At 46.1% G+C, this 17,692-nt stretch overlaps 1 protein-coding gene across 9 annotated transcripts in view; it reads left to right on the top strand.

The window, feature by feature from the left end:
• Positions 1-15,287: 15,287 nt before the first annotated feature.
• Positions 15,288-17,692, top strand: part of AFF4 (ALF transcription elongation factor 4) — an 86,421-nt gene continuing 84,016 nt past the window's right edge. For 7 of the 9 annotated variants that reach the window (XM_083181961.1, XM_083181953.1, XM_083181954.1 and 4 more), the window contains exon 1: positions 15,288-15,589. The gene's annotated coding sequence lies outside the window, so the exon portion shown is untranslated. The remainder of the gene's footprint in view (positions 15,590-17,692) is intronic. The other 2 variants (XM_083181960.1, XM_083181956.1) reach the window with 1 other exon arrangement.

The raw sequence follows: 17,692 nt of genomic DNA, 5'->3' as shown, positions 1-17,692 counted from the left end.
CCTTCCGATGCTCCAGCATCATCCACCATCGATGTTCCATCATCGCCTGTAATATCCGATACTCCGGATCTCCAGCTTCCAAGCTTCCGTCCGTCATTCCGGACCCACAGTTCCACATCCGATACTCCGGATCCGATGTTCCACCATCGATACATTTCATCAAATCATCTGTAAAGTATTGCTATCTGCATAGACTGTATCATCTTCCCTGCATACTTTACTGCCTGTCATATTACAACCATCTGCTAATAAACTCGGTTGTATTTTACTCTTGACTTCTCATTGGCTCCGGGTGCACTGTCGCGCAGTTCATGCGCAAGGGTCCTCTCCAACCTCCCCGGTTCAGGTACCGGTCCAGGTCCCCACCAGAGGTCTCAGTCTCGTCGACTCAGACCCCTGGTGTGACACAGTGGTCCCCATCCAAGCCTGTTACTTGCTCTACCCAGTCAGATATTTCAGGTTCTGTCTGACTTAGAGTTTTTCTGAGGGTATATTCCAAAAGCTGGGACCCTCCCCCTTTGATGGACATTAATAGCTTGTCTCTACAGTGCCCAGAACCAGAGAGATTAGCCTTCCAGCAGCTGGTTACTGCTCCAGCTCCACACACCTGGTATGTAGTTTTATATACTCTTTGGCAGATTGCTCTGCCCCCTGAATTCTGATCCCCTAGTCCCCAATACCATTTGGTAGGTCGGATTCTCTAGTTTGTAATTCCATTAAAATCTAAGAAATCTATTTCTGGGAACTGGAGATATCTGCAGTCAAGCAAGCTGTCCTCCCACCAGAAAATTATGAATAATAAGCCCACTCCACTATACACCCCTCCTCTACCACCCTGGAAGTTATTGTCAGGGCCCCTTTATTAAGCCCAATGCCCCCTTCTCCCACCCCATCTGCCACCATCTGTGCAGTAAAGGGGTAATTAGTGGAAATTACTGATCCAGGCCCTACATGCTGAGCGGTTGATATAATACCACCTACCACCCGCGGGACATCAAAGCTGCCCCCACCCCTACCGCTGGAGGATCGGTAGGGGCCCCAATACATTGCTATGCCCAGGGGTTTACACTGCTGTTGATGCCCCTGTATGTGTATATATATATATATATATATATATAGCGATGCAGGAGGCTAGCACTCCAATGAGCCCAAATCACATAGGCAGATTTGTGGTAGAAAGCTGTATAAGGTCCGGTGCCTTCCAGGGAGGAAACAGTGTCCCTCGTATATAATCCATGCAGGGGGGGCGGCGGCACTCAGAAATGAAGAGTCAAACAGCGGGGTATATTACCAACGTTTCAAAACCATATAGGTTTTTTTATCAAGGTGCAGTGAGAACAGTTTTACAAGCGTCAGTGTTCTTACCTAAGTAGGGACTGGCTCCGTTCGTGTCCAGCGTCGGCGCCGGCCGGGGAGGCGCCTAGTGGTGACGTCATCTCCCCTCGGCACGCTTGCCGGGGGCACGGCAGGAGGCCGGTCCAGGGTGAACCAATAACAAACATAGCAATGACGTTTTGCTGTAAAAGATAAACAAACTGTGTGAGCGATCGTGCAAGTAAAAAAAACGGCAAATAAATGTGATAGTGAGCCAAAATATCAATACATCTGTTGCATAGGGAAGTGCCTAGAGGAAACAAAATTGTGATAAAAGAATAATATGAAGGATGGTTACTGCAACGGAAACAATATACATTTCCATTATTGGGATGGGTGTAAGGGGTTCTCATTTACAAAAAATGAATCTCTAATGAATCAAGTACTTCTATCTAATAAGATTATGGTTTTCAAGGAATCCTGATTGCCATTATAGACATCCGATGTCGATACTTCACAATAAAAAAATATATCATAAGAAACAACTCAGTCCCAAGTTTTCATTTAACCCCTTAGGGGCAAGAGTGTCCAACATAAATATCCAACGACTTTCCTTCTGGAGCAACATCAGGGATCGGTTGCCCCCTCTAGCTGGCAGGGGTACATGGTCGATTATTTTATGCCGCAGGGATGTGATAGGATGTTTGGCCTCGCTAAAATGTCGGGCAACCGGCTGTTCACTTTTGCCTGTAATAATCGCGTTCTTGATTGCAGATCTATGGGCCGCTGCTCGCTCTTTAAAAGTGCGGTCGGTTTTGCCGACGTAATGTCGGCCGCACGGGCAGCTGATGAGATATATAACATATCTACTCATACAACCAAGTCGGTGTCTGATTTTGAATTTTTTTCCCGTATATGGATGATAGAACACATCTCCTGGGATCATGTGGCTACATGTCGTACAGCCACAACAACGGTAGCAACCTGGCTTGGGTCTCCCTAGGAAGGTTACAGGATCTTTTATCGGGTATTGTATGTTATTGTGCACTAACAGGTCCTTGAGATTTTTCCCTCTCTTATAGGCACTCATAAGACTTTTAGATTGTAAGGCAGGTAATGAGTGGTCTGTTTGAATAATCGGCCAATACTTTTTCCCAATGTGGTCTATCTTATTGCTATTGGTATGATAAGTTTTGACCCATATGTGCTTATTTTGCTGGTTTCTCTGCGGTTTTTGAATTAAGGTAGATGCTCTGGTCATAGCGGCGATGTTATTCTTGGTTCGGAGGATTTCTTCTTGAGGATATCCTCTCTGTACGAACTTTTGAGCCATCTTGTCAAGTGCTGGTGATACCTCTCCCTCCTCACTGGTGATTCTGCGCACTCGCAGCATTTGTGAGTGAGGTAGTGCCTTGATCAGAGGTGTTGGATGGTGGCTGGTAGCAAGTAAAATTGTATTTCTATCTGTCGGTTTGACAAATAGTGAGGTTGAGCAATTCAAACTGCAGCGCTCACTAAAGCTACGGGAATTCTTTCAAAACAAGCCCCAAGAAGATCAGCCATTGTCATCGGCTGCACCATATCCACCATTTCCAGCACAGCTGCGCAAAAAATCTAAATTTGAGCCCATGTCATATAACCCCTCCATCAAAACATTTTGCAGGATGGTGGAGAAGGACATAGCTACCCTGCCCAACATTCATCCTACTCATACCAATTTCACCAAACATGAATGGCAGGCAGTCCAAGGTCTAAGTAAAGATCCCACCATCTGCATCCGATCAGCGGATAAAGGTGGAGCAGTCGTGGTGCTCAACACAAGTGAATATGTGGCAGAAGCAGAGCGGCAACTAGCCGATTCAAGCACGTACACCAGACTACACAACGACCCCTCGATTGAATACAAGAAGGAGCTAGATCTCATCCTACAAAAGGCGGTAAATGAGAAAATTATTGACAGTTCAACCAAAGAAGCACTTTCTACAGAATTCCCTATCACACCGCTATTATACCTCAACCCCAAAATACACAAGACTCTGGTACACCCCCCGGGGAGACCCATAATATCTGCCCGAGGGTCCCTGTACCAGCCAATATCTATTTATTTAGACTCTTTTCTGCAGCCCTGTGTTCAAAATGAACCAACGTATTTAAAAGACACCAATGCGCTGCTAGCTAAACTGGATGCCCTTGGACCTATACCAGAAACATGCCTGATGGGTACCATCGATGTGGTTAATTTATATACGTGTATTCCGCACCAGGACGGATTGGAGGCTGTGCGTCAACTGCTGACCAACAATACACTATATATGGGACCCAACATTGCCTTTTTTCTACAGCTGTTGGAGCTGACGCTCAAGAGGAACTTCTTCCTTTTCAACGGTAAATTCTACCTGCAGTTACGGGGGTGTGCGATGGGGTCCTCAGTGGCCCCATCGTTCGCCAATACGTTCATGTTTCATATTGAACAACAATTGCTAACACAGAATCCAGCCATTAACAGCCAGCTCATATTCTATACCAGGTATATAGATGACCTGCTGGTCATCTGGGCTGGCGGAGAACAAGAATTTACTGACCTCATCAATGAGCATAACACCACCAATTCGCCCATCAAATTCACCCATTGCATGCATCCCTCCCAGGTGAACTATCTTGACGTGAACATCAGTCTCCAGGATGGCAAGATTAAGACCTCACTATTTGTCAAACCGACAGATAGAAATACAATTTTACTTGCTACCAGCCACCATCCAACACCTCTGATCAAGGCACTACCTCACTCACAAATGCTGCGAGTGCGCAGAATCACCAGTGAGGAGGGAGAGGTATCACCAGCACTTGACAAGATGGCTCAAAAGTTCGTACAGAGAGGATATCCTCAAGAAGAAATCCTCCGAACCAAGAATAACATCGCCGCTATGACCAGAGCATCTACCTTAATTCAAAAACCGCAGAGAAACCAGCAAAATAAGCACATATGGGTCAAGACTTATCATACCAATAGCAATAAGATAGACCACATTGGGAAAAAGTATTGGCCGATTATTCAAACAGACCACTCATTACCTGCCTTACAATCTAAAAGTCTTATGAGTGCCTATAAGAGAGGGAAAAATCTCAAGGACCTGTTAGTGCACAATAACATACAATACCCGATAAAAGATCCTGTAACCTTCCTAGGGAGACCCAAGCCAGGTTGCTACCGTTGTTGTGGCTGTACGACATGTAGCCACATGATCCCAGGAGATGTGTTCTATCATCCATATACGGGAAAAAAATTCAAAATCAGACACCGACTTGGTTGTATGAGTAGATATGTTATATATCTCATCAGCTGCCCGTGCGGCCGACATTACGTCGGCAAAACCGACCGCACTTTTAAAGAGCGAGCAGCGGCCCATAGATCTGCAATCAAGAACGCGATTATTACAGGCAAAAGTGAACAGCCGGTTGCCCGACATTTTAGCGAGGCCAAACATCCTATCACATCCCTGCGGCATAAAATAATCGACCATGTACCCCTGCCAGCTAGAGGGGGCAACCGATCCCTGATGTTGCTCCAGAAGGAAAGTCGTTGGATATTTATGTTGGACACTCTTGCCCCTAAGGGGTTAAATGAAAACTTGGGACTGAGTTGTTTCTTATGATATATTTTTTTATTGTGAAGTATCGACATCGGATGTCTATAATGGCAATCAGGATTCCTTGAAAACCATAATCTTATTAGATAGAAGTACTTGATTCATTAGAGATTCATTTTTTGTAAATGAGAACCCCTTACACCCATCCCAATAATGGAAATGTATATTGTTTCCGTTGCAGTAACCATCCTTCATATTATTCTTTTATCACAATTTTGTTTCCTCTAGGCACTTCCCTATGCAACAGATGTATTGATATTTTGGCTCACTATCACATTTATTTGCCGTTTTTTTTTACTTGCACGATCGCTCACACAGTTTGTTTATCTTTTACAGCAAAACGTCATTGCTATGTTTGTTATTGGTTCACCCTGGACCGGCCTCCTGCCGTGCCCCCGGCAAGCGTGCCGAGGGGAGATGACGTCACCACTAGGCGCCTCCCCGGCCGGCGCCGACGCTGGACACGAACGGAGCCAGTCCCTACTTAGGTAAGAACACTGACGCTTGTAAAACTGTTCTCACTGCACCTTGATAAAAAAACCTATATGGTTTTGAAACGTTGGTAATATACCCCGCTGTTTGACTCTTCATTTCTGAGTGCCGCCGCCCCCCCTGCATGGATTATATACGAGGGACACTGTTTCCTCCCTGGAAGGCACCGGACCTTATACAGCTTTCTACCACAAATCTGCCTATGTGATTTGGGCTCATTGGAGTGCTAGCCTCCTGCATCGCAATATTAGACTCAGTCTTTGGACTTAGTTTGGCAGGCACCCAGAGTTTTTTCTATTATCTTTTCCTAAGTCGAGTTGTGAACCCTGGGAATCTGCTGTGTGCTGGTTTGTAATCAGCACTCAGAGCCACCAGTCACTAATTTTTATACCTTATATTGCACTGCACTTTTCAATTAGCACTGCACTTTTTTTGCACTGCACTTTCCTGCACTGCACTTTGTGTTGACTGCATCAACAATATAAACATTGACATCAGCCTGTCGGCATTTATTCAAGTCATGAGTCAAGTGGAACCTGAGCCTATGCTGTCTACACACATCGCCCAGTCACAAAGCCGGGTTGAATTACTGCATGGAGCCACGTTTAGCTATTCCGATAGCGATTATGACAGATTATTATTTACAGATGAATTCCCCTGCCCTAGTGAAACGCCTGATCACGCGCATCTTTATCAGGAATGGGCAAAACTCAAGCGCAAAGAGACAGATTTTTATTATCATGGGGTAACATTGTCGGAATATATCCGGGAGAAAAAAATTCCCCGTGGCTTCCGGGTCAAAAACGTGCCCACCATTGGGAGATATAGTATACCGTTCTGCAAGACCTGGACGTCAATTCTTAACAAATGCTCCTTTGACCTTATGGTCGCTGTCATCGAAGAAGTGTCAAGGGAGCTTAAGGTCATTAGAGATAAAGTCAGCACCTTTGAAGCCCTACACAAAGAACAACTGACAGCAGACCCAACCACAAATTGGCTGGAAAAACTGAATATCCAAATGGACAAGTATAAAAAAGAACTTATTCTTTACAAAAAGAACAAAAAGGAAAAGGTCAATGACGACTATGCCAGGCATTCCATCTACCCATGGCTTACAGGAGGGACCTCCAATGCACGGCCACCACCCAGACGCAAGTTCTTACCCCGCAATAGGAGATTCCTTGATAGTGACTCCTCTCGGGATGACAGATCCTCACCCTCAGATCAAGAAGTGGGCACCCATAACTCTGGTTCTATCCCTTTAGGCGGGCCATCCCAAGCCCTACCTCCAAGAGACCCAGGGCCCACACGAGGCGGGGGGGCCAGAAGCAGAGACAGAGGCACAAAAGTGCGATTCCAACCGGCACGTCACCCGAAGAATTAATTTATAATCTATCCGACAGACCCCTCTCTCCCATTGAAAAATCAGTCCTAGAAAAAGGACTCAGTTTTGTCCCTAACAACAAAATGGATCCCTTTGTCACGAAGGTTGAGCAATTCAAACTGCAGCGCTCACTAAAGCTACGGGAATTCTTTCAAAACAAGCCCCAAGAAGATCAGCCATTGTCATCGGCTGCACCATATCCACCATTTCCAGCACAGCTGCGCAAAAAATCTAAATTTGAGCCCATGTCATATAACCCCTCCATCAAAACATTTTGCAGGATGGTGGAGAAGGACATAGCTACCCTGCCCAACATTCATCCTACTCATACCAATTTCACCAAACATGAATGGCAGGCAGTCCAAGGTCTAAGTAAAGATCCCACCATCTGCATCCGATCAGCGGATAAAGGTGGAGCAGTCGTGGTGCTCAACACAAGTGAATATGTGGCAGAAGCAGAGCGGCAACTAGCCGATTCAAGCACGTACACCAGACTACACAACGACCCCTCGATTGAATACAAGAAGGAGCTAGATCTCATCCTACAAAAGGCGGTAAATGAGAAAATTATTGACAGTTCAACCAAAGAAGCACTTTCTACAGAATTCCCTATCACACCGCTATTATACCTCAACCCCAAAATACACAAGACTCTGGTACACCCCCCGGGGAGACCCATAATATCTGCCCGAGGGTCCCTGTACCAGCCAATATCTATTTATTTAGACTCTTTTCTGCAGCCCTGTGTTCAAAATGAACCAACGTATTTAAAAGACACCAATGCGCTGCTAGCTAAACTGGATGCCCTTGGACCTATACCAGAAACATGCCTGATGGGTACCATCGATGTGGTTAATTTATATACGTGTATTCCGCACCAGGACGGATTGGAGGCTGTGCGTCAACTGCTGACCAACAATACACTATATATGGGACCCAACATTGCCTTTTTTCTACAGCTGTTGGAGCTGACGCTCAAGAGGAACTTCTTCCTTTTCAACGGTAAATTCTACCTGCAGTTACGGGGGTGTGCGATGGGGTCCTCAGTGGCCCCATCGTTCGCCAATACGTTCATGTTTCATATTGAACAACAATTGCTAACACAGAATCCAGCCATTAACAGCCAGCTCATATTCTATACCAGGTATATAGATGACCTGCTGGTCATCTGGGCTGGCGGAGAACAAGAATTTACTGACCTCATCAATGAGCATAACACCACCAATTCGCCCATCAAATTCACCCATTGCATGCATCCCTCCCAGGTGAACTATCTTGACGTGAACATCAGTCTCCAGGATGGCAAGATTAAGACCTCACTATTTGTCAAACCGACAGATAGAAATACAATTTTACTTGCTACCAGCCACCATCCAACACCTCTGATCAAGGCACTACCTCACTCACAAATGCTGCGAGTGCGCAGAATCACCAGTGAGGAGGGAGAGGTATCACCAGCACTTGACAAGATGGCTCAAAAGTTCGTACAGAGAGGATATCCTCAAGAAGAAATCCTCCGAACCAAGAATAACATCGCCGCTATGACCAGAGCATCTACCTTAATTCAAAAACCGCAGAGAAACCAGCAAAATAAGCACATATGGGTCAAAACTTATCATACCAATAGCAATAAGATAGACCACATTGGGAAAAAGTATTGGCCGATTATTCAAACAGACCACTCATTACCTGCCTTACAATCTAAAAGTCTTATGAGTGCCTATAAGAGAGGGAAAAATCTCAAGGACCTGTTAGTGCACAATAACATACAATACCCGATAAAAGATCCTGTAACCTTCCTAGGGAGACCCAAGCCAGGTTGCTACCGTTGTTGTGGCTGTACGACATGTAGCCACATGATCCCAGGAGATGTGTTCTATCATCCATATACGGGAAAAAAATTCAAAATCAGACACCGACTTGGTTGTATGAGTAGATATGTTATATATCTCATCAGCTGCCCGTGCGGCCGACATTACGTCGGCAAAACCGACCGCACTTTTAAAGAGCGAGCAGCGGCCCATAGATCTGCAATCAAGAACGCGATTATTACAGGCAAAAGTGAACAGCCGGTTGCCCGACATTTTAGCGAGGCCAAACATCCTATCACATCCCTGCGGCATAAAATAATCGACCATGTACCCCTGCCAGCTAGAGGGGGCAACCGATCCCTGATGTTGCTCCAGAAGGAAAGTCGTTGGATATTTATGTTGGACACTCTTGCCCCTAAGGGGTTAAATGAAAACTTGGGACTGAGTTGTTTCTTATGATATATTTTTTTATTGTGAAGTATCGACATCGGATGTCTATAATGGCAATCAGGATTCCTTGAAAACCATAATCTTATTAGATAGAAGTACTTGATTCATTAGAGATTCATTTTTTGTAAATGAGAACCCCTTACACCCATCCCAATAATGGAAATGTATATTGTTTCCGTTGCAGTAACCATCCTTCATATTATTCTTTTATCACAATTTTGTTTCCTCTAGGCACTTCCCTATGCAACAGATGTATTGATATTTTGGCTCACTATCACATTTATTTGCCGTTTTTTTTACTTGCACGATCGCTCACACAGTTTGTTTATCTTTTACAGCAAAACGTCATTGCTATGTTTGTTATTGGTTCACCCTGGACCGGCCTCCTGCCGTGCCCCCGGCAAGCGTGCCGAGGGGAGATGACGTCACCACTAGGCGCCTCCCCGGCCGGCGCCGACGCTGGACACGAACGGAGCCAGTCCCTACTTAGGTAAGAACACTGACGCTTGTAAAACTGTTCTCACTGCACCTTGATAAAAAAACCTATATGGTTTTGAAACGTTGGTAATATACCCCGCTGTTTGACTCTTCATTTCTGAGTGCCGCCGCCCCCCCTGCATGGATTATATACGAGGGACACTGTTTCCTCCCTGGAAGGCACCGGACCTTATACAGCTTTCTACCACAAATCTGCCTATGTGATTTGGGCTCATTGGAGTGCTAGCCTCCTGCATCGCAATATTAGACTCAGTCTTTGGACTTAGTTTGGCAGGCACCCAGAGTTTTTTCTATTATCTTTTCCTAAGTCGAGTTGTGAACCCTGGGAATCTGCTGTGTGCTGGTTTGTAATCAGCACTCAGAGCCACCAGTCACTAATTTTTATACCTTATATTGCACTGCACTTTTCAATTAGCACTGCACTTTTTTTGCACTGCACTTTCCTGCACTGCACTTTGTGTTGACTGCATCAACAATATAAACATTGACATCAGCCTGTCGGCATTTATTCAAGTCATGAGTCAAGTGGAACCTGAGCCTATGCTGTCTACACACATCGCCCAGTCACAAAGCCGGGTTGAATTACTGCATGGAGCCACGTTTAGCTATTCCGATAGCGATTATGACAGATTATTATTTACAGATGAATTCCCCTGCCCTAGTGAAACGCCTGATCACGCGCATCTTTATCAGGAATGGGCAAAACTCAAGCGCAAAGAGACAGATTTTTATTATCATGGGGTAACATTGTCGGAATATATCCGGGAGAAAAAAATTCCCCGTGGCTTCCGGGTCAAAAACGTGCCCACCATTGGGAGATATAGTATACCGTTCTGCAAGACCTGGACGTCAATTCTTAACAAATGCTCCTTTGACCTTATGGTCGCTGTCATCGAAGAAGTGTCAAGGGAGCTTAAGGTCATTAGAGATAAAGTCAGCACCTTTGAAGCCCTACACAAAGAACAACTGACAGCAGACCCAACCACAAATTGGCTGGAAAAACTGAATATCCAAATGGACAAGTATAAAAAAGAACTTATTCTTTACAAAAAGAACAAAAAGGAAAAGGTCAATGACGACTATGCCAGGCATTCCATCTACCCATGGCTTACAGGAGGGACCTCCAATGCACGGCCACCACCCAGACGCAAGTTCTTACCCCGCAATAGGAGATTCCTTGATAGTGACTCCTCTCGGGATGACAGATCCTCACCCTCAGATCAAGAAGTGGGCACCCATAACTCTGGTTCTATCCCTTTAGGCGGGCCATCCCAAGCCCTACCTCCAAGAGACCCAGGGCCCACACGAGGCGGGGGGGCCAGAAGCAGAGACAGAGGCACAAAAGTGCGATTCCAACCGGCACGTCACCCGAAGAATTAATTTATAATCTATCCGACAGACCCCTCTCTCCCATTGAAAAATCAGTCCTAGAAAAAGGACTCAGTTTTGTCCCTAACAACAAAATGGATCCCTTTGTCACGAAGGTTGAGCAATTCAAACTGCAGCGCTCACTAAAGCTACGGGAATTCTTTCAAAACAAGCCCCAAGAAGATCAGCCATTGTCATCGGCTGCACCATATCCACCATTTCCAGCACAGCTGCGCAAAAAATCTAAATTTGAGCCCATGTCATATAACCCCTCCATCAAAACATTTTGCAGGATGGTGGAGAAGGACATAGCTACCCTGCCCAACATTCATCCTACTCATACCAATTTCACCAAACATGAATGGCAGGCAGTCCAAGGTCTAAGTAAAGATCCCACCATCTGCATCCGATCAGCGGATAAAGGTGGAGCAGTCGTGGTGCTCAACACAAGTGAATATGTGGCAGAAGCAGAGCGGCAACTAGCCGATTCAAGCACGTACACCAGACTACACAACGACCCCTCGATTGAATACAAGAAGGAGCTAGATCTCATCCTACAAAAGGCGGTAAATGAGAAAATTATTGACAGTTCAACCAAAGAAGCACTTTCTACAGAATTCCCTATCACACCGCTATTATACCTCAACCCCAAAATACACAAGACTCTGGTACACCCCCCGGGGAGACCCATAATATCTGCCCGAGGGTCCCTGTACCAGCCAATATCTATTTATTTAGACTCTTTTCTGCAGCCCTGTGTTCAAAATGAACCAACATATTTAAAAGACACCAATGCGCTGCTAGCTAAACTGGATGCCCTTGGACCTATACCAGAAACATGCCTGATGGGTACCATCGATGTGGTTAATTTATATACGTGTATTCCGCACCAGGACGGATTGGAGGCTGTGCGTCAACTGCTGACCAACAATACACTATATATGGGACCCAACATTGCCTTTTTTCTACAGCTGTTGGAGCTGACGCTCAAGAGGAACTTCTTCCTTTTCAACGGTAAATTCTACCTGCAGTTACGGGGGTGTGCGATGGGGTCCTCAGTGGCCCCATCGTTCGCCAATACGTTCATGTTTCATATTGAACAACAATTGCTAACACAGAATCCAGCCATTAACAGCCAGCTCATATTCTATACCAGGTATATAGATGACCTGCTGGTCATCTGGGCTGGCGGAGAACAAGAATTTACTGACCTCATCAATGAGCATAACACCACCAATTCGCCCATCAAATTCACCCATTGCATGCATCCCTCCCAGGTGAACTATCTTGACGTGAACATCAGTCTCCAGGATGGCAAGATTAAGACCTCACTATTTGTCAAACCGACAGATAGAAATACAATTTTACTTGCTACCAGCCACCATCCAACACCTCTGATCAAGGCACTACCTCACTCACAAATGCTGCGAGTGCGCAGAATCACCAGTGAGGAGGGAGAGGTATCACCAGCACTTGACAAGATGGCTCAAAAGTTCGTACAGAGAGGATATCCTCAAGAAGAAATCCTCCGAACCAAGAATAACATCGCCGCTATGACCAGAGCATCTACCTTAATTCAAAAACCGCAGAGAAACCAGCAAAATAAGCACATATGGGTCAAAACTTATCATACCAATAGCAATAAGATAGACCACATTGGGAAAAAGTATTGGCCGATTATTCAAACAGACCACTCATTACCTGCCTTACAATCTAAAAGTCTTATGAGTGCCTATAAGAGAGGGAAAAATCTCAAGGACCTGTTAGTGCACAATAACATACAATACCCGATAAAAGATCCTGTAACCTTCCTAGGGAGACCCAAGCCAGGTTGCTACCGTTGTTGTGGCTGTACGACATGTAGCCACATGATCTCAGGAGATGTGTTCTATCATCCATATACGGGAAAAAAATTCAAAATCAGACACCGACTTGGTTGTATGAGTAGATATGTTATATATCTCATCAGCTGCCCGTGCGGCCGACATTACGTCGGCAAAACCGACCGCACTTTTAAAGAGCGAGCAGCGGCCCATAGATCTGCAATCAAGAACGCGATTATTACAGGCAAAAGTGAACAGCCGGTTGCCCGACATTTTAGCGAGGCCAAACATCCTATCACATCCCTGCGGCATAAAATAATCGACCATGTACCCCTGCCAGCTAGAGGGGGCAACCGATCCCTGATGTTGCTCCAGAAGGAAAGTCGTTGGATATTTATGTTGGACACTCTTGCCCCTAAGGGGTTAAATGAAAACTTGGGACTGAGTTGTTTCTTATGATATATTTTTTTATTGTGAAGTATCGACATCGGATGTCTATAATGGCAATCAGGATTCCTTGAAAACCATAATCTTATTAGATAGAAGTACTTGATTCATTAGAGATTCATTTTTTGTAAATGAGAACCCCTTACACCCATCCCAATAATGGAAATGTATATTGTTTCCGTTGCAGTAACCATCCTTCATATTATTCTTTTATCACAATTTTGTTTCCTCTAGGCACTTCCCTATGCAACAGATGTATTGATATTTTGGCTCACTATCACATTTATTTGCCGTTTTTTTTACTTGCACGATCGCTCACACAGTTTGTTTATCTTTTACAGCAAAACGTCATTGCTATGTTTGTTATTGGTTCACCCTGGACCGGCCTCCTGCCGTGCCCCCGGCAAGCGTGCCGAGGGGAGATGACGTCACCACTAGGCGCCTCCCCGGCCGGCGCCGACGCTGGACACGAACGGAGCCAGTCCCTACTTAGGTAAGAACACTGACGCTTGTAAAACTGTTCTCACTGCACCTTGATAAAAAAACCTATATGGTTTTGAAACGTTGGTAATATACCCCGCTGTTTGACTCTTCATTTCTGAGTGCCGCCGCCCCCCCTGCATGGATTATATATATATATATGTATGTGTTTGTTTGTGTGTGTGTATATATATATATATATATATATATATTCTACTCATATGTTTGTATATATATATATATATATATTTTAATTATTATTATTATTTATATACATTTGGTCTATCTATAATACTTTAACTGACGCGGCATATACTGGGTCACCTAAGTGTCCATCTCCGTGCTTTGCTCTGCTCATCTGGAAACCCCCTTCTGAAAATCCTGCGTTTGCCCCTGGCCTCCAAGGTCTTGAGAATTTCTATCCCGGTATCACCCTCACTAGCCCTGCTCCACACTGATCCAGACGGAATCCCCTCCACAGATAGATATGTCCATGGACATATATTAATAGCTACCAGAGCAGCGATAGCACAAAACTGGAAAAACCCAAACCCCCCCCGCCTATTGCGAAGATTATACGCAAAATACATCATGCATACCAAATGGAAACCTTTGTACAACTCCCCAGCGGCTAAATGGCTCATCTGGCAGGTATACTCGACGTCTAGAGAAGGTCTCGATGCTATACTGTGTGTTCAATGACATGAGGAACCTATGTGCTAGGTTGGGTATAATGGGCATAAATTGGCTCTGAAGCAGATAAAGCAGGCATTCCCAACCACGGTCCTCAAGGCACACCAACAGTACAGGTTTTAGTGATATCCAGGCTTGAGCACAGGTGATTTAATTAATACCTGAGTGATTCTGATTAATCCACCTGTGCTGAAACAAAAACCTGCACTGTTAGGCCGGTTTCACACACTCCGACTCCTGCCGGACGGCGAAATCCCACACGGCCAGGGAGCCGTGCCGCACACATTAGTTGTGAATGGACACTATTGTGTCCATTAACACGGGACGGCCACGGCCCGGCCGCACGGTTGCAGCCGGATCCTGCCACTGCAAGGGACGGCTGCCGGGCTGTGGACATCCCCTCCATGATAATCTACTGTGTGCTGCACAGCTTCCTGGCCGTACGGTTTTTCACCGCCCGGCAGGAACCGGAGCGTGTGAAATAGCCCTTAGTGTGCCTTGAGGACCGTGGTTGGGAATGCCTGAGATAAAGGGACAAGAGGAATTTCACACAGAAGGAATATCATGTCATATCTCTTCTTTCCGCTAGGTGGAGTAAACCTCCATAATTACTATGTAAATAATTATAACTAAAACATATAATATATTTATTTGTTTTATTCCCTACATACAAATAACGTTAAAGTACGCTGAGGTATCTTCGAAAAAACGCATAGGCAGCAAATGCTGACACCAACAAAATGGCCACCCTGTCTCCTGTATGCGACGCTTTGCGGGCAGCCGCCCAGTTCTCTAATGACGTCAATTCGTTCTCGGCCCGCCTAAGCCGCGAGACGGTGTCCGCCCAGATTTAGGGAGAGTGAGGCCCCGCCCTCAGCGCGTCACGTGATTGGAGGGGAGCCCCTCCCAACGGTCACTGAGAGACACCGAAACCGGGAGACAGAGAGAGAGACACCGGGGAGATCCGGAGCCGCAGCAGCCTTACGTTAAGGGCAGCCAGCATTACACAGCGGCGGCGTGAGACATGGGCATGACCGCGGGAGGGTCACCCGGGGCTTGGAGCAGCCGCTGAGAGGAGAGACGCTGGGATAATACCCCGTACACTCGGTGGGGGGAGGAGGTGACGGAGTCTGTGCTGTGGCAGCGCCCGGGCCGGAGGCCTCGCAGGAGGTGGAGCTAGAGGTAAGAACACAGGACGGTTCTGTCCCGGTCACTGCGCCATCATCAATCCCCTCTCTTCCCTCCTCCCTTCCAGTGTCTGTCCCCGGGTGCCGCCATTGCCGGAGTGTAAGCTCCGCGGGCCACCCACCCCTCCCCCATGTCTGCAGATGCTGGTGACCCGATCACCCCACAGCAGGGGGTCACCCTCTGTCTCCTCCTCCCTGTCAGCAAGGACAGGGGGTTTCCTTGTGTAGGAGTAGCTGAGATAGTGCCCATCAGCGGCTGTAGGTGTACATCTTCTCTGTGGCACTGATACTGTGTCATTGTACTAGTATGTAGGGACCTGCTTCCAGTCATAATACTTCATTCCTGGTCTTTGGACAGTGGCTGTTTTGGTCTGCATGCCAAGAGGATGTGCAGCAGCTGCAGGCTTCTCATTTCTGTGTGTTCTTGGCCTGTATTCTAGTGATGTGAATGGTTGCGATTCTCAGCTGTGTGCATATTGGCCATTAACGATGTGCCAGCGTTACAAGCTTTGCCAGAGCACCCAATGTGCTGTTCTGGAACTGAGCATTCATCCATTTGAGCACCCCCTCTTAATATTAACAATGTGGTTTTATAGTAATTGTCTAGCCCAGTGATGGCTAACCTTGACACCACAGCTGTTGCTGAACTATACATCCCAGCATGCCATGCTACAGTTTTACTATTTTAAACTGATGCTGGGATTTGTAGTTAAACAACATCTGCAGTGTCAAGGTTAGCCATCACTGGTGTAGCCAGTCCACCTTGGCTTGTTACACTGGGGTAAATTCAGTTGGGTACTTGTGTATTATAGTGGCGCCCCCGATTTCCATTGCGCGATGTTTTAATCGCATCGCATGCCATGCACCCGATGGCATGCGATGCGACGCGATTTTTGCCCCCTATACGATGAAAGATTGTATAAGCACCCTAAAGGGTGCTTACAATGTTAAATGCACCCACACGCCACACCCCCCCCCCCCACTATAAACGTGAACCCGAAGCGTGGCGAGCGCAGCTTGCCAGCGAGGGGCGGCGGTACGCGTCCTCCGACCTTTTCGTCGCCGTGGAGTTGAGAATAGAAAGTGTGGCGAGCCACCGAGCCCGAAGCGTGGCGAGGGGACGCGGATACCTTCACAGGTATCGGAGTCCCCTCGCGGCCTTCACAGGTATCCGCGGGGCTCGCTGCGCTCGCCACACTTTCTATTCTCAACTCCACGCCGACGTGGATAGTGGGGGTATGAAGAGGTCGGAGGACGCGTACTGCCACGCTTCGGGTTCACGTTTATAGTGGCGGGGGGGTGCATTTAACATTGTAAGCACCCATTAGGGTGCTTATACAATGTTTAATCGCATCGCATTGTATGGCATTGTATGCCATATACAATGTCATACAATTATAAAATTGTATGGCATTGTACAATATCGCGTCGCATCGCATACCATCGTATGCCTTATGGTATGCGATGGGCGCCGCCAAAATACACAAGTACCTTCAGTTGTTTTTGGATTCTCGTGCTTAAATGGCACAGGGACCACAAGTGCCAACTACACCCTTTTTTTTTGTGCACGTTATGCCACTATGCTTCTGCATAGGTGCATAAAGAGGCAAAAATCATGCTGGCAGTTTTCTCTTTGGGTGTATCTCTCTGTTTGCCACCTCAGGAGGGTGCGAACAGAAATAATGGGCATCCACATCACTCGGCTATCAGTGCTCCCATTACTTTTGGGCACCTAAAAACCGTTGCGTTTTTCCCAATGTGATGAAAGCAATATGCTGTTCCAGAACATTATATTGCTCCCGCCTTCTTTGCTAGTTTCCCTTGCACCAAAAAAATAAACATTGCCGCAAAAAGCCAGCCTACAGAAATGTTGTCCAGTTGCATATCACTTAGAATTGAATTCCCTCACTTTGTTTACTAATTAAATCTATTCCTTCTAGTGTTAATTGAGTTGTGTATACAAGTCGTATTGTTTGGCATGAAAACAGTTAATCTGCAGTTGATGGGATTTCCAGTGAGTGGATTGCCCCATCAGGATATGTAATGTGTACACCTCCCCCAGACCCTATTTATAACAGTCTGGGCATTGGCATGAAAT

This window comes from Crinia signifera, chromosome 4, assembly GCF_055691185.1.
Source record: "Crinia signifera chromosome 4, ASM5569118v1, whole genome shotgun sequence".
NCBI lineage: Eukaryota > Metazoa > Chordata > Amphibia > Anura > Myobatrachidae > Crinia > Crinia signifera.
The sequence above is the reverse complement of the archived record's forward strand: the minus strand, read 5'-3'. Positions and strand labels throughout refer to the sequence as shown.